Genomic DNA, 25,456 nt, shown 5'->3' with positions numbered 1-25,456 from the left:
TGTCGCTGCCATTCCTGAATGTGCTGCTGAGGTTCTGGGTCAGGTGGTCTCTGTCAAGATCAAGGGGTGGTCTTAGCTTGGATTTTCTGCTGTAGTGATTGGAAGAGTCAGCGATTTCCCAATGCTTTCCCAGAGCCCTTTGAAAAAAACATGTACTTGTTGAGTGTGTGGAGAGCACACAGTTCACAAGGCAACGCCATGAGTGGGTCATCGTGCTCTTCTCCTCATCAACATTATTATTTAATAGCACATTACTCTCTGCACCTTTTTATATGTGGCTTACTCGATGCTGTTATTTCACGTTGTTATTAAACCAAGTTATTTAACCAAGACACAAGCGACTAAATAAGTGATGTGCAATAACATTATAGTGAATAGGCCTAGTGAATATTAGCAGAGTTGTTTCCATCAACAAAGTCATGATAACACACAACCCATGAGGCATATGAAGTGGTTTCTCACATCAATTAAACTGTACTTTGATAATAACATGGAATTTGCATGTAGTTTTAATGCACCAATGCATAGTTATTAATGCACTTGCTCCTAAAATAAATGTTGTTTTGGGTCCTTCTCGACATGCGCAAAGAGTGCCAGCCAAACCACCTCAAAAATAGTGCAACCCCAATGAATATGTAGCCTACATAAAGGATAACCGTGTAATATGGTCAAGTATTTCCATCGAAGGGTTCTTGTGATATCATAAATAAAGGCCAAGGGGTTTATAAAAATCAGAAGAACTCAGAAATGGGAATATAGGGCTACATGCGTTATCCATTGTGTATTTTTTATATTACCCAAAACGTTTGTGACGGTTAGAGTGGAAACACTGTTTTCTTCAAAGTGCTGCTAATAACTGAAATTCATTGGAATTAAAATGTTTTGGTTTATCTTCCGTTAACTCATTTTTGATAAAATAATTGACAATGGTGTGGCCAGTGGACTGATGCAAGTCTGTGACTGCGGAATTTACTGCACTATTATAGCCTTATAGCCCACAGTAGCGGGCTATACAGCTATTAAAGGTCCGCTCCAGCGTTAAAGCCCCAAGCCAAAGGCGAGGGACTTTAACAAGGGAGTGGGACTTTAATAGCCGGTATAGCCCAGCTACGAATAGCTATAAGGGTATTAGAACATTCTGCCACTAGACGGCAGAATGTTCTAACAAATCAAACGAAGGCCTCTCGGAGTTCGAGGGGTTTTAAATCCCCTCGGGTGCCAGGAGGCCTTTGTTTAAACAACATTGGAATGTTGCTCTGCGGGCCTTTACCGGCCTGTAGAAACACAGAGCACTCCATTGTCTGCAATGGAGTCCTCCACATTCCATTGTTCTTTTATTGATTTAATGCATTTTCCATATAATTTGCACTATGTGTAGATTCCGGAAAATAATGCTTCTAGTTCAAATGGATGAAACTTATACTGCCAGAGAATGTGCTACATAACTTGCTTTTTGGTCACATAATTTAGATAATCTTGCTGCATAATTCTATTGGCCTTAATAGTGGTAAAACTCTACAGAGTGGTTCAGGGACTGCCATTATGATGATAAAACATGTATTTTGCAGGAATTTGTGAAATATTTACCACAGTTCAAAGTACCATGAAGGCGGCTCATAGCACAAGCTAAAACGCTTTGGATATGCTCACTTAAAGAATTACAATAAACGCAATTTGCTTCAGCAGTAGAATGTGCAAGAGTTACTTCTGAGGTGTAATTTTGTTGTGTATATTTTATATATATATATATATATATACACATATATATGTCTATATATATGCCTGTGTGTGTGTGTGTATATATATATATATATATATATATACACACACACACACACACAGACATAGAGCAACAGTAGTACTGATTACACATTCACACAGATATCACTATATTCCAAAGGAGCAATTCCAAGTAGTTACTATGTACAGGAATTGGACGTAAGAAAAGCATGGTTTCCTGTCTTGCATAGCATTGCATGACACAATTACTTTACACAGGGAAACAACGCTCCTAAAAGACAGCAGGCTTCTTCAGAGTAATTTTGCAATTCAGCAGAAATAGACACTCTTGCATCCTGGTTTTGGTTGAACACATTTTTTTAAATGTATACACAAAAAACTACATCGCTTAAACTATACATGGAAATATGTTATTTATTACCATTGTTGAGGTGGGGAGGGGCGTCAAGATCCACTCGAGGCTTTGTCTCTCTTGATTCATCGCCCCTTCCCACCCTCAACAATGGTATAAATAGCATATTACACTCCTCGCATCTGTATTTACACGACTCATATGTGACAGGATGTCTTCACACACAATCAGGTGCCATGCTTCATCTCAGGACTCCCCATGCTCTTCAAAAACCAGTTTTGATGAAGAGAGGGCCTACACCTGAAGGTCTGGTATGCACTTCGCAATAGGAATGAACCTGTGACATAGATAAATTAAAAACCAATATGATATGCCAGACTGACCTTTATATTTACACGAAATAACACTTGATATTTAAAAACCAACATGGGTTAAAGGGGAACTGGTACCGCATCACCACTCACACCGTCAAAATGTTTCTGCCTGATGGCTCATGCGAGTCTGTGGCATTCTTCAGGGTGGTAACACGGAAAGCCTGCTTGGCACACACCCCTGTGCGCTCTACTATCAGTGTAGGGTTGACCTTTGTCGACTCTCTCAAATCTTAGACCCCCCCCTAGGAACCCAAATGTAGCGTTACCTGGACCCCATATAGAAAGGGCTCATGATCCCCTGTTGTCACACATTCATCAAGGTGCGTCCCTCTCTGTAAACCTACTGGCGTCTGCTCCTTCGTCCTGGTGAGCGCACCTTGATGAATGTGTGACAAAGGTTAGCTCTACACTTAACAACAAGGGGTGGTGATGAACAGAGTCTCTGAATTAAGCAGAATACTCTCACCCAGTCAAGAGATCAGGGCTAAATCCAACACCGTTTTTTAGCTCACTGCACCATCCCAGCTCAGAACCTGGCTATATGCAAATTAGTCTGTTCCTGTCCCAGCGATTTGGGCGACTTCCATTTCGCAGTCCCCCAGGTCCCTAGCCCTGTAGAAGTCTTCGAAATAGGTCGCAAATGCGTCTGCTATAGTGTCATCCGATGACGCCCGCTTCCCACCGGGGAGCTCGATCCAATCCACCCACCTGGCCGCTCGCTCCCGCCTACTCAACCATGCCATGAGTTTCCCGGATTTGTCGCCTACATCATATAGGCGATGTAGGGTAGCCAGCGCCTGCGTACGCGCTTCGTCCGTGATTAGTTCCCTGTACAGCCTCTGAATGTCCAGCAGCTTTCTAAGGCGTGCCTCCCCCTTCAGTTTGTGGTATTCGGCCTCCTGAATCAGAATGCTTGCCTCTTCATTTGCTATTGCCTCAGTGCGTTTCCTTCTGGCCTCCCCCACCCTGGATTGGAAGCGGTCTCTCAACACGGTTTTCATGGCTTCCCACAGTGTAGCCCCGGACTGCACCGATCCCTCGTTTTCCGCCATATTGACTCTGATATCCGCTCTGATGCCCCCTAAAATCTCAGGAGTTTGTATATCCCATGACGACATATGCCACTGTGCCTGTCCTCTCCCCCTTTCCCGCCCAATGTGTACGAACAGCGGGGAATGGTCCGAAATACCCCTCGCCCTGTACTCTGCTGAATCCCCCGCCGAGAGTTCCTGTCTAGAAGTGAATATATAATCTAGTCTAGAGAAGACTTTGTGGGCCCCAGAGTAGAAGGAGTAAGCTTCCTGCGTAGGATAGAGCCACCGCCACACATCGGTAAGACCGATTGTAGGAGAGTAGGGTCTGCTATCCTATGGTCACCCCAATTTTTGCTTTTTGCTTCACTGGTTTTCGACTTACTGAGGCTGTGGGCCTGCTAATCAGACCCCCAGCCTGCTGTTCTCTCTCTAAATTTATAATACGTGTGCTATAGGTACATACCACAATTGGAAATGGACTCCTTGTCAGCCCCTGTACCATGCACTATAGGTGCTCAGGGCATAGGTGCCACCAAGGCCTACCAGGGGCTGAAGCATAGCTTTTGCCACCCCTGGCTGGTTCTTAAATTGACACAACTGGCTGATCACTCAGCTGGGGCAAGTGGGTGTAATCACCCCTTGCTTAGATATAGTATACCTATATCTAAACCTATATCTGGACACATATATAGCCTGTGAGCCACTCCTATGGAAGGCCTCATCAATCCTGGAGGCAGAGTGCGTGGTTTTATGTGAGATGGAGCTCTGGCATGAGCTGAGCCTGTCTGCAGCTGTCGGGAACAACTCCCTAAGCTGATCCGGGATAATGCCATACCATATACTCTTAAGCGCCTTATAATCCTCGCGGTTATATAGCAACTTTGGTTTGGCTTTATCAAAACATGTCGTGTAAGGTGTCATACGAATTGGAATGCTACCCCCTCGCCAGTTCTGGCGACGGGGGTAGCATTCCACCCTTCTAGAGGGAGAAGACATGTTGCTTTACTGAAACGCGGTTGATTTAAAATGAGCCTCAGATCCACAAAATGGATGCCCCTGCCACAGACACGGGTCTGGCCTCCTGCTGCTGACCGAAACCCGGCAGAGGAGGCCTGGACAAAGAGTTTCCTGTCACAGGGCGGTGTCAAACCACCCCAGACAGGAGATAGTGGATTGGAGTAGGGAGGTTTCAAAGAAACCAGACACTGCCTGGGGAGCACAAGGCTGCCCCTTGCAGGATCCGGCCAAACCGGTTCTGGGGCCTCCCAGCCCCTGTCCCAGCGCAGCCAGGATCAAAGGAAAGGGGTGTAACCACCCCCTTCCTGGGTCCCACCCATAGGAGGGGACCTAGCAGGATGTCCAACCCCCCAGATTCGAATAAGAGGGGGAGCAGTCCCAACGGACCTCAGATCATCCTGAAGAAACATAAGAAACGAAATCTGGACCCTTCGACTTTCTACACGACGTGAGAAGACTGAAGAATCTCCCTTGTGGTCAAGGAGTGACCACCCTGTGCAAACAGGCACCATCCAGCCCTCGACCCTTGCTTTGTTGCAGTTCCCGCCGGAACTCGAGCAACAGAGATCGACGAGATCAAGCTTGCCTGCCTTCTACCTGCCCGATCCACAGTCCCTGCAGAGCTGAGACCCGTGGAGGCGACCGGAAGCGTGGGGCACGCCATCTTGAAAAGGCCACGAGACGCTGACCGTGCAGCCCACGAGTGATCCTCGAAGCTGTGCACCGGGGTTTGAGAAGCCCCAGCCCCGAGCTCCACTTGCACCAAAGCTCACCCCTCCACACTCGACGAGTGCTGCGTGGGGCCCTTCTGCTTGTGTGCGCTTGACGCGTTGGCCCGGTCACTTGCCAGCTGGCTTGTGGCCCCTGTGCCGACGAAACTTGAAATACGACTTGCTTTTCTGGTTGCTCCAGATCTGCACCAGCTCCTGTGAAAAGGAGCACCCACTCTGACCCTCCTGGTTCGAGTGATAAGCAATCTCCCGGTTCCGCGTGGATTGCTTTTGCCAAGTGCTGTTTGCTGCAATCTTGAAGCCGACGGTGCTGACGGCGAGAGCCTACGTGGGACAGATCGTGACCTGCTCCTGGACGTCGCAGATGCCCCAGAGCCCACGTGACAGCGGAGAGAAGCCTATCGACAACCGCCTGATTGCGCCCGACATTGCCTGGTTCCGTCCTGGTTCCACCCTGGTCACTGCTGAGTGACCCAGACTCTGTCCCCTCTGCTTTCAGGTACTTTTCTACTTCGATCCACCCTTGGATCGCACCGGACACTTCTGCTTCACAGCGCCTGCAGCTGCAACAGCTTCAAGCACCAAGAACCTGCGTGACAGAACCCGACGCCACTTCGACCCTGTGCACCCACGGCCTGTGGGTGAGGTAACTTTGCAACACCGGTGTCCTTACACTGGTACACACCTCTAGGGTCTGTGTCTAAAGTTTTGTGTTCCTAGGTTCAGCGGAAGTATCATTTAATTCACTTTATCCAACTTTTACGCACCATTGACTTTGCATTGGTGCGCGCCGCACTTTCCGTGCTGCACCCGTCTCCTGTGGGCTACTCCCGACTTCATCATTGCTAGTCCTGACTGCTCCCAGCGAATCTCTAGGCCCTAGGCCTAACCATTGTTCGATAAGTGTTCCTTATACCACTTTTTGTAGTATATGGTCTGAGTGGCCACCCGCCCTCATCCATAATTGTGCAACTTTATATGTTTTACTGTGCTTTTGATTTAACGCTTGTGCCCCTTTCCTCATAAAGAGTACTGGGGAGTTATTTAGAAATAAATACATATATTTTTATAATATATACTTGTGTGGTGTCCTTTCATTTGATTACAGGATTGTATGTGGTAAAACAGCTCGCTTAACACGACCTCTTAAGTTAAGCCTTTAAGGCTGCTTAGTCCATGCTACCACTAGGATAGCTTGTCTACAAGGTTGACTTACAACCTGACATCTTTGGGGTTTGTTTGGACTGATACCCAGTGGTTCCAGAATTGGAAACACTACATATCAGGCCAACTTCTCACATTGGTGTGCAGCGGTGCGGACTTGAGCTTGCTGTTTGTTTTACCATTGCAATCTTTATCAAATTGAAAGATCACATCAAGTACCTCTAGGTACATATAAATCAAAAGCTTAGCATATTAAGTTCTACTGAACTTAGTAGTTGTAGATAAAAGGGATTAGCACACCCTGACTACAACTCACTAGCAAGGTACAGTAGGAAAACACTTAGTGTAGGTAAGTGCACCACTTACACCTCACTAGCAGTCATGTCTGATACAGATAGAGCCGCAGGCTCTGCTCCTGTAGAAGTTGATCCTATAGGGACAACATCCAGATATGACAACCTTAGCCACAAAGACCTGAGTGCCTTGTGCACAGCCAGGGGGCTAAAAAAGGGCAGAGGCCCTACCATTCCTTCCCTAATAGCTCTCCTAGAAAAGGATGACCTAGATAAGGTGAGTCAGGCTCCCTTAGAATCAGGTGAAGGGATAAACTCCCCTGAGAATGAGAATCTTCCAGAAGAAGAGGAGGAGGAAGAGGAAGAGGAAGGCTCAGATTTAGAAGAGCCTGAAGATCAGGATCAGAGGGGAAACCAGGTACAGGTTGCCAGCCTTAACCAGGCCAACCTAGACCTACATGGGAATGGAGGGGGCCAGCACCTCCCCAGATCTCATAACCAAATTCTCCCAGGTAACAGAAGGGAGAGATCTCTATCAGGGGACTCTCACCTTTCTAGTGCCTCAAGAGAATCTCAGAGAGGGATGACTCCCTCCCAGAGGAAAGAGCATAGGGCTAGAATGAGGGCTGTCCAACTCCAAATAGAAAGGGAAGAGGTAGCCTTGGCTCAAGCTAAACTTGCTTTAGCAAGAGAAAGAAAATTGTGTGGCTTAGATGCCACTGGTGGCAGCAAAGTTCCTAAAGAAAAAGACAGGGCCTATGACAATAGAAACCTGACAAAAATTGTGCCCCCCTACAAGGAAGGGGATGATATCCACAAATGGATGACTGCTCTTGAGAGGGCCTGCATGGTACAGCAGGTCCCTGAGGACCAGTGGGCAGCAATTTTATGGTACTCCTTTTCTGAGAAAGGGAGGGACAGGCTCCTCACTGTTAGACCTGAGGATGCCAAAAACTACTCTGTTCTGAAGAGTGCTCTTATTGAAGGGTTTGGCCTAACCACTGAGCAATACAGGTTGTTGTTCAGAGACACCCAAAAAGCACAGACTCAGGACTGGACTGATTTTGTAGATTGTGCCACTAAGGCTCTGGAGGGTTGGCTGCAGGGAAGTAAAGTTTCAGACTATACAGGATTGTACAATCTTATGATGAGAGAGCAGATCCTTAATAACTGTCAGAACCAGCTGTTGCATCAATACCTTATTGACTCTGATTTGACCTCTCCCCAAGAATTGGGAAAGAAGGCAGACAAATGGGTCAGAACAAGGATTAAGCAGAAAAACCAGAACCAAGGTGACCAGAAGAAAACAGACCAGAAGGGTGGGAATCAGAAAGATAAAGAAAAGGACCAGAAGTCTTCAGGCCCCCAAACTAGCAATAAGGAGGGGGGTTCCCAAAATGGAAACAAGAAAAAGAAGAATGATGGCCCAAAGAAACCTTGGTGTAATACCTGCAAATCAGTTTCACACTGGGGCAGTGAATGCACTAAGAAAAATCCAGTCCCCACCACTGCAGCTCCTAAAGCACCTGCACCCCCTAGTACAGTTAACAGTGGTGGTACACAGCCAAAGGGTTTAGTAGGGTTGACCCTGGGTACTGAGGTGGAATCTGGCCTAGTCAGAATCCCCACACAGGCAGTTCTCCTATATGATGTGGACTTATCTTTGCCCACTGCAGTAAGCCCCAGTAACCTGGGCAAATATAGGCAGACTCCCTTAATTAATGAGAAACTGGCTCAGGCCTACAGGGACACTTGTGCCAGTGTCACAATGGTGGCACCTGGCTTTGTGGACCCTGGACAGATTGTACTAGGTGAAAGTTACCTAGTGACCAATGCAAGCAACTCCACTACTTCCCATAGTGTGGCTGTTGTGAACTTCTCCTGGGGAGGGGTAGATGGCCTAAAGAAAGTTGTTGTGAGTGCAGACCTCCCAGTAGACTGTCTGTTAGGCAATGATCTTGAAAGCTCAGTTTGGTCAGAAGTGGAGTACAGGACTCATGCAGAAATGCTAGGGATTTCAGCTCATGTCCTTGCAGTGACAAGGTCTCAGGCTAAGAAGTGCCTTCCTGAACCAGTGGTGGATCTTGAAACAATAGACCAACCACAACCCAAGAGGAGGAGCAAGAGGGTTAAGGCTGTGCCTTCCCACTTGCCCCAGGTTGAGGATCAAGTTTCACAGGAAACTGATTCTGCAGTCCAAGAGGAGACTGTCTCAGATGAGCTTGAACCTGAACAGGTTGAGTTTCTGGGGACAGGGGGACCCTCAAGGGCAGACCTGGGGCAGGCTCAATTAGATTGCCCTTCACTTGAACCCCTCAGACAGCAAGCTGCTGCTGAGGCTGCAGGGAATGCTCAAGGTACCCATAAGGTGTATTGGGATGAAGGACTCCTTTATTCAGAGGCTAGAGACCCCAAGCCTGGCACAACCAGGAGGTTGGTTATACCTTTGAAGTTTAGGGGCTTCCTTCTTACCTTGGCCCATGATATTCCCCTTGCAGGACACTTAGGCCAGAATAAGACTTGGGACAGGCTTGTTCCACACTTTCACTGGCCTCACATGTCAGAAAATGTCAAGGAGTTTTGTCGCTCCTGTGTCACTTGCCAAGCCAGTGGTAAGTCAGGTGGCACAACAAAGGCCCCCCTGATACCACTACCTGTGGTGGGGGTACCCTTTGAAAGAGTTGGAATAGACATTGTGGGTCCCATGGATCCTCAAACAGCATCTGGGCACAGATTTATACTGGTGGTAGTGGATCATGCCACCAGGTACCCAGAGGCAATTCCCCTGAGGACCACCACAGCTCCTGTGGTGGCAAAAGCCCTCATTGCAGTTTTCTCAAGAGTGGGCTTTCCAAAGGAGGTTCTTTCAGACAGAGGTACTAACTTTATGTCTGGATACTTAAAAGCAATGTGGAAAGAGTGTGGAGTAAACTATAAGTTTACCACACCCTACCATCCACAGTGCAATGGGCTTGTGGAAAGGTTCAACAAGACCCTAAAGGGAATGATAAAAGGTTTACCAGAGAAGCTTAGGCGGAAATGGGACATCCTTTTACCCTGCTTGCTCTTTGCTTACAGAGAGGTCCCACAGAAGGGGGTTGGCTACAGCCCTTTTGAACTTTTGTTTGACCACCCTGTAAGGGGTCCATTGAGTTTGGTGAAGGAAGGATGGGAGTTACCTCTCAAAAAGCCTAAACTAGACATTGTGGACTATGTACTTGGTCTCCGCTCCAGGATGGCTGAATACATGGAGAGAGCATCCAAAAACCTTGAGGCAAGCCAAGAATTACAGAAAGCTTGGCATGACCAAAAGGCTGTTATGGTTGAGTTCCAGCCAGGACAGAAGGTGTGGGTGTTGGACCCAGTGGGGCCAGCAGCTCTCCAGGACAAATGGACTGGACCCTACCCTATCATTGAAAAGAAGGGAGAAGTCACCTACATGGTTGACTTTGGCACCCCTAGGAGCCCCCACAGGGTGCTCCATGTAAACAGATTGAAAGCATTTGTTGACAGGGAGGACATGAGTCTCCTCATGGCCACAGATGGGGAACAGGAGGAAGAGAGTGACCCTCTCCCAGACCTGCTTTCCCAGAACCCTGATGATGGTTCAGTTGATGGAGTAGCCTTGGCAGGCAGCCTCACTGAGCAGCAACAGGTGGACTGCAGACAGGTGTTGCAGGCCCACAGACATTTGTTTTCACTCACACCCAGTCAGACTAACTGGTGCACCCATGAGGTGGACACTGGTGACAATCTGCCTGTGAAGAATAAGATCTACAGGCAACCTGACCATGTCAGGGATTGTATAAAGGCTGAGGTGCAAAAGATGTTGGAGCTTGGAGTGATTGAGCCATCAGAGAGCCCATGGGCTAGCCCAGTGGTCCTTGTGCCAAAACCTCATACCAAAGATGGGAAGAGAGAAATGAGGTTTTGTGTGGACTACAGAGGTCTCAATGCTGTCACTAGGACAGATGCTCATCCCATTCCAAGAGCAGATGAGCTCATTGATAAATTGGCTTCTGCCAAGTTTCTGAGCACATTTGATTTGACAGCTGGCTACTGGCAAATCAGACTAGCTGAGGAGTCAAAAGCCAAAACAGCATTTTCGACCCCTAGTGGACATTATCAGTTTGTGGTAATGCCCTTTGGCTTGAAGAATGCACCTGCCACCTTCCAAAGGTTGGTGAATCAAGTCCTTGCTGGGTTGGATGACTTTTGTGCAGCATATCTAGATGATATTGCTGTCTTTAGCTCCACCTGGGAGGATCACCTGATCCACCTGAAGAAGGTTCTGGAGGCCCTGCAAAAGGCAGGCCTGACTATCAAGGCTACTAAGTGCCAGATAGGGCAGAGCAAGGTTGTGTACTTGGGCCACCTAGTAGGTGGGGGTCAAGTTCAACCACTGGAGAGCAAGATCCAGACCATACAGGACTGGGCTCCTCCAACTACCCAGACACAAGTCAGAGCCTTCTTGGGCCTGACTGGGTATTACAGAAAATTTGTAAAGAACTATGGGTCCATTGTGACACCATTGAATGACTTGACATCCAAGAAGATGCCCAAAAAGGTTCAGTGGACAGTTAGCTGTCAAAAGGCATTTGATGACCTGAAGAAGGCCATGTGCTCTGCACCTATCCTGAAGAGTCCTGACTACTCCAAACAGTTCATTGTACAGACAGATGCTTCTGAGTTGGGGGTGGGAGCTGTGCTTTCACAACTTAATCAAGATGGTCAAGACCAGCCCATTGCTTTTATTAGCAGAAGGCTGACCCCCAGGGAGAAACGTTGGTCAGCTATTGAGAGGGAGGCCTTTGCTGTGGTTTGGGCCCTGAAGAAGTTGAGGCCATACTTGTTTGGTACTCACTTCCTAATTCAGACAGACCATAAGCCCCTCTTATGGCTAAATCAGATGAAGGGTGAAAATCCCAAACTGCTCAGGTGGTCCATTTCCCTACAGGGGATGGACTTTACAGTGGAGCACCGCCCAGGGACTGACCATGGTAATGCAGATGGTCTCTCCAGGTACTTCCACTTAGAACATGAAGACTTATCTGGTCAAGGTTAAGTTTAATGTCCCTGCGTTTGGGGGGGGGGGGGTTATGTAGGAGAGTAGGGTCTGCTATCCTATGGTCACCCCAATTTTTGCTTTTTGCTTCACTGGTTTTCGACTTACTGAGGCTGTGGGCCTGCTAATCAGACCCCCAGCCTGCTGTTCTCTCTCTAAATTTATAATACGTGTGCTATAGGTACATACCACAATTGGAAATGGACTCCTTGTCAGCCCCTGTACCATGCACTATAGGTGCTCAGGGCATAGGTGCCACCAAGGCCTACCAGGGGCTGAAGCATAGCTTTTGCCACCCCTGGCTGGTTCTTAAATTGACACAACTGGCTGATCACTCAGCTGGGGCAAGTGGGTGTAATCACCCCTTGCTTAGATATAGTATACCTATATCTAAACCTATATCTGGACACATATATAGCCTGTGAGCCACTCCTATGGAAGGCCTCATCAATCCTGGAGGCAGAGTGCGTGGTTTTATGTGAGATGGAGCTCTGGCATGAGCTGAGCCTGTCTGCAGCTGTCGGGAACAACTCCCTAAGCTGATCCGGGATAATGCCATACCATATACTCTTAAGCGCCTTATAATCCTCGCGGTTATATAGCAACTTTGGTTTGGCTTTATCAAAACATGTCGTGTAAGGTGTCATACGAATTGGAATACTACCCCCTCGCCAGTTCTGGTGACGGGGGTAGCATTCCACCCTTCTAGAGGGAGAAGACATGTTGCTTTACTGAAACGCGGTTGATTTAAAATGAGCCTCAGATCCACAAAATGGATGCCCCTGCCACAGACACGGGTCTGGCCTCCTGCTGCTGACCGAAACCCGGCAGAGGAGGCCTGGACAAAGAGTTTCCTGTCACAGGGCGGTGTCAAACCACCCCAGACAGGAGATAGTGGATTGGAGTAGGGAGGTTTCAAAGAAACCAGACACTGCCTGGGGAGCACAAGGCTGCCCCTTGCAGGATCCGGCCAAACCGGTTCTGGGGCCTCCCAGCCCCTGTCCCAGCGCGGCCAGGATCAAAGGAAAGGGGTGTAACCACCCCCTTCCTGGGTCCCACCCATAGGAGGGGACCTAGCAGGATGTCCAACCCCCCAGATTCGAATAAGAGGGGGAGCAGTCCCAACGGACCTCAGATCATCCTGAAGAAACATAAGAAATGAAATCTGGACCCTTCGACTTTCTACACGACGTGAGAAGACTGAAGAATCTCCCTTGTGGTCAAGGAGTGACCACCCTGTGCAAACAGGCACCATCCAGCCCTCGACCCTTGCTTTGTTGCAGTTCCCGCCGGAACTCGAGCAACAGAGATCGACGAGATCAAGCTTGCCTGCCTTCTACCTGCCCGATCCACAGTCCCTGCAGAGCTGAGACCCGTGGAGGCGACCGGAAGCGTGGGGCACGCCATCTTGAAAAGGCCACGAGACGCTGACCGTGCAGCCCACGAGTGATTCTCGAAGCTGTGCACCGGGGTTTGAGAAGCCCCAGCCCCGAGCTCCACTTGCACCAAAGCTCACCCCTCCACACTCGACGAGTGCTGCGTGGGGCCCTTCTGCTTGTGTGCACTCGACGCGTTGGCCCGGTCACTTGCCAGCTGGCTTGTGGCCCCTGTGCCGACGAAACTTGAAATACGACTTGCTTTTCTGGTTGCTCCAGATCTGCACCAGTTCCTGTGAAAAGGAGCACCCACTCTGACCCTCCTGGTTCGAGTGATAAGCAATCTCCCGGTTCCGCGTGGATTGCTTTTGCCAAGTGCTGTTTGCTGCAATCTTGAAGCCGACGGTGCTGACGGCGAGAGCCTACGTGGGACAGATCGTGACCTGCTCCTGGACGTCGTAGATGCCCCAGAGCCCACGTGACAGCGGAGAGAAGCCTATCGACAACCGCCTGATTGCGCCCGACATTGCCTGGTTCCGTCCTGGTTCCACCCTGGTCACTGCTGAGTGACCCAGACTCTGTCCCCTCTGCTTTCAGGTACTTTTCTACTTCGATCCACCCTTGGATCGCACCGGACACTTCTGCTTCACAGCGCCTGCAGCTGCAACAGCTTCAAGCACCAAGAACCTGCGTGACAGAACCCGACGCCACTTCGACCCTGTGCACCCACGGCCTGTGGGTGAGGTAACTTTGCAACGCCGGTGTCCTTACACTGGTACACACCTCTAGGGTCTGTGTCTAAAGTTTTGTGTTCCTAGGTTCAGCGGAAGTATCATTTAATTCACTTTATCCAACTTTTACGCACCATTGACTTTGCATTGGTGCGCGCCGCACTTTCCGTGCTGCACCCGTCTCCTGTGGGCTACTCCCGACTTCATCATTGCTAGTCCTGACTGCTCCCAGCGAATCTCTAGGCCCTAGGCCTAACCATTGTTCGATAAGTGTTCCTTATACCACTTTTTTTAGTATATGGTCTGAGTGGCCACCCGCCCTCATCCATAATTGTGCAACTTTATATGTTTTACTGTGCTTTTGATTTAACGCTTGTGCCCCTTTCCTCATAAAGAGTACTGGGGAGTAATTTAGAAATAAATACATATATTTTTATAATATATACTTGTGTGGTGTCCTTTCATTTGATTACAGGATTGTATGTGGTAAAACAGCTCGCTTAACACGACCTCTTAAGTTAAGCCTTTAAGGCTGCTTAGTCCATGCTACCACTAGGATAGCTTGTCTACAAGGTTGACTTACAACCTGACATCTTTGGGGTTTGTTTGGACTGATACCCAGTGGTTCCAGAATTGGAAACACTACATATCAGGCCAACTTCTCACACCGATGGTATCCATTCTACGCGCCAGAGCTGTCTCTGCACCCACTGTGTGAGGGTTCCCAGATCTATCGCGTGCCGTGCACATCACATCATTAAAATCCCCACCCATGATCTGAACCGTGTCAGCCGTGTCTAGAAGTATGTTCGTGATCTCCTGCATCGTTCGTGATTGCAATTTGGGTGGAGCATAGACTGACAACAGCGTGTACCTGCGCCTCCTCCATGTCCCCTGCACCCCGGCAAATGTACCCTGTGGGTCCAACCATGTACGTGTCACTGTAAAGGGCGTCGTTTTCCTAATGAGAATTGCGGTTCCCCGGGAGTCCATAGTGTATCCTGCGTGTGCCAAGACCATGTACTGCCCTCGTGGTATAAAAGCACAGTGATTCCCCCTCAAATGGGTTTCCTGGAGGAAAATGATGTCCGGTGCTAAGCGCTTAATATAGGCTGTAACCAGGCTCCTCTTAATTTTGGAACCCAGGCCGTTCACATTCCAAGTTAGCGCGGTAACCCCAGCGCCATGCAGGCGTGATTCAGCTAGTGTACTTGCCATTGCATTTTACGAGTACCAGCGACGGCCCGTGGAGGGAGTTACGGTGGGGCAGGAGGGCGGGGAGGGGGAGGGGCAGGGTGGAGGTTGCTAAAAACCGGCATATGGATAATTGCAGGTAAGTAAACAATTTAATTAATAAAACGAATTTCGTAGTGAGCCTTGCATCGCAAAATGCAATGCAGTGCGAGCTACGAAATTCGTTTTATTAATTAAATTGTTTACTTACCTGCAATTATCCATATGCCGGTTTTTAGCAACCTCCACCCTGCTCCTCCCCCTCCCCGCCCTCCTGCCCCACCGTAACTCCCTCCACGGGCCGTCGCTGACGAGTACCATCGAGTACTGGACCCCAGGGCCAGGGTATTAGCAAGGGTAAACTGTCTCGAACTCGCTGCTTCACCCACAACTCTTCCCCCCCCCAACTTCCCCGCACCCCAACATGAGGCAATAACAACACCAACTTTCCCCTCCCGCCCCCACCCCACCTCCCTCCCCTTCCAGCTGCGCCCCAACATGGGACCAAACCATCAATGGGAGCAGGTCAGTCGCCCTCCCGCACATCCCTCCCCAACCTAAACAGCAGTTAGATCAAACACTGAAGAAAGAAAAGTGTGAGGGGGACTGTGCCAACTTGCGTGCTCCATTGCGCCGAGCTGCCATCTCCTCCGAGCTACACATAACAATGTTCATGAATGGGAGTCTTGTGTGTCTGTGGTCAGGCCATGGCCTGACAGGTCCTGTTCCATCTGACGGATCTCCTTCGCCAACGGGTGCAATGATTCGCTCAAGAGTTCCATGTCTTCCTCACCGGACGATGGGCCTTCCGACTCCTCCACGTCGTCTCCCTCCGAACGTACTCCCTTCCGCAGTCCACTAAACCGCGAGCCTGGCGCAGGGTCAGGGGACTCCGATCTGCCGTCCCTCATATTTGCCGACCCCCGGGTCCTATACGGCGTCGCAGCAGCCTTGTGTTGGGTCCTACGCGGCCTCTGTCTCTGTGGCTTCGGCAATTCCGATCGCGACTTACTCCTCACTGTTTTGTCCATCGCCTCCCGGATAGCCACCTCTCGGCTATTCAGGATGGGGCGCTCTTCCAGCCACTGCCCTGCTTCCTCGGGAAGGGTAAAAAAGATAGCTTTGTCCTTATAGATCACTTTCAACTTGGCGGGAAAGAGAAGCATGTATTTGATTTGTAGGGATCTCAGCTTAGCTTTCACCGAGTCATAGGAACGGCGTTGTTTTGATACCTCCTGGCTATAATCTGGGAAGATCATTATCGTTGCGTTTTCCAGCCGGATCTCCCCCAGAGTCCGGGCTTCCCTGAGGATCAGGTCCCTGTCGGCAAAGTTCAGGAAGCGCGCAATGACCGGCCGAGGTCTCGCTCCCTCCGGGGGTTTGGCCAAGAGCGCCCTGTGCGCCCGCTCGATTATGAAGCAGGGAGAAAATGGCGCCGTCAGGAAGGTAGTCTTGAGCCAACTGAGCAGGAAGGCGGCCATGTCCTTGCCCTCAATCCCTTCTCTGAACCCCACAAAGCGGAGGTTATTGCGCCTGGACCTGTTTTCCGCATCGTCCACCTTCCATTGGAGATGACGGTGCACAGCCTGGAGTTCCGCCATGTCCTTCTTGAGCGTAATAATCGACTCCCCGTCTTCCTTTAACTTGTCCTCCGCGGCCGTTACCCTCTCGTTCAAGTTCCGAAAGTCTTGTCGCAACAGCATCACCTCCGCACCTACTTCTCCAATCTTTGTCTCCAGAGCTGATCGCGACGCCTGGATGTCCGTTCTGGACGCTTGAATGGCCTCCAGCAACACGGCCATATCGGGGCGGTGGCCTGGTTGATCCGCCCCGGTTCACGGGGCCGCAAAATTGTCCATGGGGCCCTGCCTCGTGCTCTTGGGAACCAGATCCTTCTTCCCCATAGTCTCCACGTGTGGGGTTCCGGCTGTTTGCGCTGAAGGGGATGTACAGCACAGGGGTGCCAGAAGGCCACACGGTGCCCCGCCGCTGTTACCTGTGGCAGCCTGCCGGCCAGCTGGGCGCGGACCGCTGGTTGGGGTCTACCGGGGGGAGTCCAATCGTATCTGATCTCGGTATGGCTCCCCAGTTGCGTCTCCCCGGTACTCTGCGTCCGGGCGCCCTGTATCACTCAGCCACGATGCCGTCCTCAGCCAGCCACGTTGTGGGGGGGTGGGTGGGGACCGCTTCCGACGGCCACCGCACCTCCGGGATCGGGACACCAGTCCGGCCCGCTCCACTACGCACCTCCGTTCCCCACCAGGCCAGCGCCCAGCCCGCCGAGTCACACGGTGGGCCTCCCCCAGCTCAGCACTCTCCGCCGGCCGCCATCTTGGGACGGGAGACCGTTCTCCTCCGATCATGCAGTTCAGGTCCGGATTGCTCTCCCAGTTGTATGCTGTATTCCCCGACCGTGAGGGGGGTCCCTGGACGCCCTGTCGCGTGTCCCGACGGGCAGTCTGCCGGGCGTAGCTTCAGGGATCTTGCCGTCCTCCGCGCCCCGCGGCCGCCATCATGGCCGCCCTCTCTCCGATGTCGTCTCCGGGCTCGCCGAACACCAGAAAAAGCCTCACTACCACTCAGACAGCATTCGCTCCAGTAGTCGCAAAGGTTTAGCTTCAAGCTGGTAGGTTTTCAAGCTCGATGTCGAGGATTTAAGGCGGATGATTCGGCAACTCGTCCGGAGCTCCGGCGAGGCACGTCTAGTCGGCCATGCTGTTGGCCACGCCCCCAGGCCTGCATCAGTCTTACGCCTGCTGTGAAACAGGCGTAAGATTTGGACGCAACTGCATCATAAAAGTGACATAGTGATATCTCATAGATTTCACTGCGTCACCTCTACGACCCTTTCTTGCGTTAATACGTCCCTTTTGCACACATACCTAACGTAGGTATAATGTGGTGCAGGGGCTTACAAAGTGACGCATCTACCTAGATGCGTCACTTTGTAAATGTGACTGAATAAGGTGCATTTTTTACAGCACTGGTGCGTCACAAAAAGTGACGCACCAGTGGCGTTAAAGGGACGCATGGCCTCATAAATGAGGCCTTCAGTCTTCTAGTCATGCGTCATATTAAATATATGATGTATTATGTCGCAAGTACTTACAGATACGTCAGTATTTCAGACGTATCTGTAAGCGAAAAAGTGATGCATTGCTGGAGTGTGTCACAAAAATGATGCAACTCCAGCAATGCATCCTTTCACATGGGGCCAGGCCCCATGTGAAAGGGCCTGCATCAGTCTTACGCCTGCTGTGAAACAGGCGCAGGATTTGGACGCAACAGCGTCATAAAAGTGACGCAGTGATATCTCATAGACTTCACTGCAGCACCTCTACGACCCTTTCTTGCGTCAATACGTCCCTTTTGCATACATACAGATACGTCAGTATTTCAGACGTATCTGTGAGTGCAAAAGTGATGCATTGCTGGAGTGTGTCACAAAAATGATGCAACTCCAGCAATGCATCTTTTCTTACCCTTCCACACCCCCGTTCCCTTTCAACATTTTCTTTAAATATCCACATTCCCCATGTTCACTCTCCTTCTCCTTACTTTCCTTCCCAACACTCACCTTCTTTCAGTTCCCCTACTTCACTTCCTGTCTCCTCTCATACCTTTCTGTTCTTTCTTACTCATTTTCCTTTCCATTATCAATGCACTCCACTTCACTTACTCTTTTTCATTTTTTTAAGAATATAGCTCTTTGATGAGAATTGGAGGTAGTTCTGAAAAGAACTTTTTTTTTTCTTCTTTTTTCTTTTTTTAGAACAGAAACAAAAACAGGGAATGGAAACTGCTCAACAGGAGCAAAAAAACAAAAAAAATTAGGGCTGGGAACGGCAGCGATGGTTCTCCAATGCTCGAACCATGAGCAGGACACTTTGCTCCCCAAAGGTAAGTAGTTGATCGCAGTATCTGCATTTCAGGACACCTTTGTTGAATGCAGGCTGTAAGTTTGGAACCAGCTCCTGCGATCACCCCCTCACAGAAGTAGTTGCTCCTCCGGTGGATGTAGAGGCCCCATCACTAGGAACCTCTTGTGCCAGAGCCCTGACACTTTCCCGGGCAAAATTCTGGGGGTGCTTCCTCTCCACATGGCGAAGCATTGTGGAGTTCCCAAAAGAATATTTTTTTTGGGGGTCACCCCATGACAGGACTGTATGGCAGATCCTGCACTCCACTTTTGGAGCATTCACCTTTTTCTGGTCATCTGGTATGGAAAAAAATTTCCAGATGAAATGCTCTTTCACCTTTGGCTAAGGAGGCTCTTCATCGATGAATTCAGGCTCATCTTCACTGCTGGATGGTCTGGCAGCCATGATTAACCAAGCAAGATCGAAGAGAAAAAAAGGCAGGTCTTTCAGTGACAAAAGTGAAAGAAGAAGTGAAGGAAATGGGTGGGGATTTCATTCTTTGTAAAAAAAACTGTTAGCAACCAATGAAAAGTGTTATTTTAAGGCCACATGACTTGACGCGCTGACGCTGCGCATACGCGGCGCGAACGTAGGCGCTTCCGGGGACGCTTATGCGGCGCGCCAAAGTGACGTTTTGATAGTTTCACGGAAATGCAAAATTATTTTCATTTCCTTATTCAAAAAAACTGCTTTTATATGTATGGTACTAAATGTCTTGCGTTATTATTTACTTTTCATTCATATTTTTTTACATGAACGCAAGTAGCGCTCTGGGTGCGCTCTCCGGAGAGCTTACCGGTGCGCGGACCCAGAGCGCCCCAAGAAAAACTAGTAAAAAAAATAAAAAAATAAAAATATTATTATTAAAAAAAAAAATACTAATTAATACTCACACAAAACAGCATTTTAAAAAAAATCGTAGGTTACAAACTCGATATAGAAAGGAATTAGCATTTAAAAAACCTATGAAATTCACTGAAAAAACCATAGTTTTCACTCCAGTTATAGTTAGGAATTAGCATTTCAAAAACCTATTAAATTCAGTGAAAAAACCATAGGTTTCACACCAGTTATAGTTAACTGGAAATTTGACTGACATAAAACCATTGAAATTCCACGTTATAGTTAGTTGGACTCACTATAACTTGCGTGCCTGCAATGCACTGCTGATGACGTCACATATTACATCACTCATGACATGGTCAGTGACATCACTCATGACATCACTGATGACACCATCCTTGTGACAGAGTGACAGACCTCCTTTTAGTGTAATGTAGCCCTTGAAACACATATTCAAAAATAGAAACTAACATTTTCAAAAAAATGGAGATACCCATACCAGTTACAACAACCAATTCAGTAATTCCACCATCTATATACAGATCTACTCATTCACCAAGACTTCTATATAGTCACTCATACATATACTCACTCATCATATGTAGTGATACACCTATACATCCTGTTACACACTGACATTCATACGAAAGTTACTCACACATGCAAATAAAGTATTGAACATCCATTTATTTGCATATACAACTTTACACACACTACCATCTTACTTCTAAGGAAACTTACACATACTTCCTCTCTTAAACAATCACTTATAGAAACACATACTTATTTAAACAGGAACTCTTACAATCTCTCACTCTCACATATACTGACTCATATACATCAATACTCACATATACTAGATTAAAACATATCTTGTTACTGATAAAGACACTAATGAGATAGCTATTCACTCACTAACACACACATATATACACTCATCCACCCATACAGTCCTGCACATATGCTGTATTCAAAACACATACAAACAGTGAGTCAGTCACCAACCCATGCAGCCACTTATACACAAAGTGAAACACTGATACATATATTTAAATATTTAAACTGTACTCGCTAATATATGTATTCACTAAGATACACTTAATAAGCCAGTTAACCAATCATTTTTTTTAAAAAAAACATCCATTTAGACACTTGCTTAAACATTTATTCTTCCATCGTCCTTTTTCATATACATATATAAAACATTTATTTTTCAGAAAGACACACATTCACTGGATGGTGTCATCAGTGATGTCATGAGTGATGTCACTGACCATGTCATGAGTGATGTAATATGTGACGTCATCAGCAGTGCATTGCAGGCGCGCAAGTTATAGTGAGTCCAACTAACAATAACGTGGAATTTCAATGGTTTTATGTCAGTAAAATTTCCAGTTAACTATAACTGGTGTGAAACCTATGGTTTTTTCAGTGAATACATATATATATATATACATACATATATTACAAACAAAAGGTTGCCCCATGAAGATGCTGACTCATAGAGGGGGGCGGGATCTGTATTGAATAAATGTGATGTTCCTAACAGACCGCTTCCTTCCTGTGTGAGCTGCCAGTGATCAAGAGCAGTGAATGCTCGAAACGCGTATGGCTACATTTGGAGTGCGGGGAGCATGCTGAGAAATCATGCTGCCAGTGGGTTTGTGTGCGTGACAAAACACAAAAAGGGAGGTACCCTATGAACCAGTATGGGACGGGGTAAACAAGTATCAAAAGGAAAAAAGTCTCTGAGCTTAAGGATATCCCCTATGTCGTCATACACCCAGCCTAAATTGATACGGCGAGGCAATCCCGACCTAAAAAACAACCTTATGGTCAAGTTACAACTATAATTCTAGACTAAACCATAGCTAAATGTCAGTTTTGTAAGGCACTCTGTGTAACATAAAATTCTGCAGCATTACAAACAGACTATTATACATAAGTAGTAAAATCAACAGTTTTTTTTTTTTAAATTTCTTTACAATACATAATTACAATATTTCATAATCATACAACAAAATACAATAAAAACCAAAAGTCGACGCAGCGTTTCGGTGTCTTGTGTGGATCGGTACACCTTCTTCAGGACTTTTTTTTAAAAAAATCACTAAAAGGAAAATGCCACAATTAAAAATGACTTATAACTGAGTCCTGGTGTATACTGACGTAACAAAATGCAATTTAACTTATATACTGGCGTTACAAAATGCAATTTAACCTATCACACTATATTCTCCTGCTTAATCACATCTTTTTGTGCAAGAGTATGCACACATCACAAATTATTACTTATACATTGGTTAATTCGCTTGCAAAGTCCAATCTAATAACATACCTCAAGGTTTGAGGGATTCTGGGTAATAAGATCTACCTTTACGATACAACTTCTTATTCTTTTTGTAGCGTATTCTCTGGCAAGTGGATTTAAAAAAAAATTCCACTTAAAGAATACATTTTATATAATAATTTATTCACAGTCCTTATTTGTCAGTAAGCTATAAAGATCTCTACGTAACAATGCTTCATAACTGGATCCAAGTTTTTACATGGAATGGATAAGTTCGCTGTACCAGGGGTGACCACCGTGTGGGTAATGCAATCTCATACAAATTTGCTAGAGATAGACAGAAATACACGAGCTATTAGCGTGTTGCTCTACTTTTATGATAAAAAGAGTCTTTTGTTAGAGTCAAAAAAGCTTCAATACCTTCTAATAAAAAGCTGATTATGGTCCCATCATGGAGTCAGTTTACAGGAGGAGTCATGTATCTGTTCCCCTCGTAAGAGATGAAAGTGTCTTTATGCTTGCTTCCTTATGTCCTCCGAATTTCGGTTTTGTAAGCTAAATGGAAAGGATTCCCGTATTAGCTGCATGTTATCTGTAACCTTTATTTTTATTTTTCGAAAAACAGCCTCCTGTATGCAGTTTCACTAACGCTATTATATCTTTTACTGATGTTGTCCTTTATTATCGGGGTAACCCATGGGGGCATTAATTCGTATCACTTCAGTTTGGTTCCCTGAGTGAGAGGCGTCATGATATACCTGCTCTCCTATTTATTTACATGGACGATTTCTAAGTCAATCATCTACTTTATTTCGAAAGGTTCACTTTTCATAGAACCTATTCCCTTTGACCCATGCATCTCTCACAGTGGTCAAGCCGAACTCTACGTTTTTTAGTGACTCGTAACTAGAACTTTGCTATTCCCCTCTCCTTATGCCATTCCCATATATCTCTAAGAAGGGTCATTCATCAGGGGTTTTCAAGTTTTTAAGAAAACAAAACTTGCAATAGCTATCATTACATACATTTACGGTTTAACGTCTGTATAGTTTTGTGCTGGTATTACGCGATAGTAGTATTACAGGGGCTATCGTACTTCGCTCCACATACCTTATTTAAAAACAGCGGCCTCCCTGTCTCCGAGTCCTGGTACAGCGTTTTCGATGTATAGGGTGTTTCTGATAACGCCGTTTATATCGCGCCCTCGCGGTCAAAGGTTACATTTTTTGCAGTAAGTTACCCGATCACGTGTTACGTGTCGGCCATCTTGGGACAGGAATTGTTCTAGATATAAAGGCTTCAATTTTTAAGTTGTATCTTTTATTGACAGATATGATATCTCCTCCGTTTGTTTGGTAGTTGAGTATCTCATTCATCCGCCATCTTTAAATGGGGTAAATGTATAATGTCTAGTACATTTACCCCATTTAAAGATGACGGAGGAGATATCATATCTGTCAATAAAAGATACAACTTAAAAATTGAAACGCAGAGACAGAGAGCAATAAGAGCAAGGAAGGGCAACTGGAGCAAAGATATAAAAAGATTGAATATAAACATCTTGAAACTTTGAAGCCTTTATATCTAGAACAATTCCTGTCCCACGATGGCCGACAAGTAACACGTGATCGGGTAACTTACTGCAAAAAATGTGACCTTTGACCGCGAGGGCGCGATATAAACGGCGTTACCAGAAACACCCTATACATCGAAAACGCTGTACCAGGACTCGGTGACAGGGAGGCCGCTGTTTTTAAATAAGGTATGTGGAGCGAAGTACGATAGCCCCTGTAATACTACTATCGCGTAATACCAGCACAAAACTATACAGACGTTAAACCATAAATGTATGTAATGATAGCTATTGCAAGTTTTGTTTTCTTAAAAACTTGAAAACCCCCGATGAATGACCCTTCTTAGAGATATATGGGAATGGCATAAGGAGAGGGGAATAGCAAAGTTCTAGTTACGAGTCACTAAACAACGTAGAGTTCGGCTTGACCACTGTGAGAGATGCATGGGTCAAAGGGAATAGGTTCAACGAAAAGTGAACCTTTCGAAATAAAGTAGATGATTGACTTAGAAATCGTCCATGTAAATAAATAGGAGAGCAGGTATATCATGACGCCTCTCACTCAGGGAACCACACTGAAGTGATACGAATAAATGCCCCCATGGGTTACCCCGATAATAAAGGACAACATCTGTAAAAGATATAATAGCGTTAGTGAAAGTGCATACAGGAGGCTGTTTTTCGAAAAATAAAGGTTACAGATAACATGCAGCTAATACGGGAATCCTTTCCATTTAGCTTACAAAACCAACATTCGGAGGACATATGGAAGCAAGCATAAAGACGCTTTCATCTCTTACGAGGGGAACAGATACATGACTCCTCCTGTAAACTGACTCCATGATGGGACCATAATCAGCTTTTTATTAGAAGGTATTGAAGCTTTTTTGACTCTAACAAAAGACTCTTTTTATCATAAAAGTAGAGCAACACACTAATAGCTCGTGTATTTCTGTCTATCTCTAGCGAATTTGTATGAGATTGCATTACCCACACGGTGGTCACCCCTGGTACAGCGAACTTATCCATTCCATGTAAAAACTTGGATCCAGGTATGAAGCATTGTTACGTAGAGATCTTTATAGCTTACTGACAAATAAGGACTGTGAATAAATTATGATATAAAATGTATTCTTTAGGTGGAATTTTTTTTTTAAATCCACTTGCCAGAGAATACGCTACAAAAAGAATAAGAAGTTGTATCGTAAAGGTAGATCTTATTACCCAGAATCCCTCAAACCTTGAGGTATGTTATTAGATTGGACTTTGCAAGCGAATTAACCGATGCATAAGTAATAATTTGTGATGTGTGCATACTCTTGCACAAAAAGATGTGATTAAGCAGGAGAATATAGTGTGATAGGTTAAATTGCATTGTGTAACGTCAGTATATAAGTTAAATTGCATTTTGTTACGTCAGTATACATCAGGACTCTGTTATAAGTCATTATTAACGTTTAGTCTAGAATTATAGTTGTAACTTGACCATAAGGTTGTTTTTTAGGTCGGGGATTGCCTCGCCGTATCAATTTAGCCTTTGTGTGCGTGACCCCTCTATGAGTCAGCATCTTCATGGGGCAACCTTTTGTTTGTAATATATACATATATATATATATATATATATATATATATATATATATATATATATATACACACACACATATATGTATATTTATTATGTGTATATATATATATATATATATATATATATATATATATA

At 46.6% G+C, this 25,456-nt stretch overlaps 1 protein-coding gene across 1 annotated transcript in view; it reads left to right on the top strand.

Moving 5' to 3' along the window:
• Window positions 1–25,456, top strand: part of AMPD3 (adenosine monophosphate deaminase 3) — a 119,165-nt gene that overhangs the window by 6,508 nt on the left and 87,201 nt on the right. The window lies entirely within an intron of this gene.

This window comes from Lissotriton vulgaris, chromosome 2_1, assembly GCF_964263255.1.
Source record: "Lissotriton vulgaris chromosome 2_1, aLisVul1.2, whole genome shotgun sequence".
NCBI lineage: Eukaryota > Metazoa > Chordata > Amphibia > Caudata > Salamandridae > Lissotriton > Lissotriton vulgaris.
Note: the sequence above shows the minus strand (reverse complement) of the source record. Positions and strands in the feature narration are given on the sequence as shown.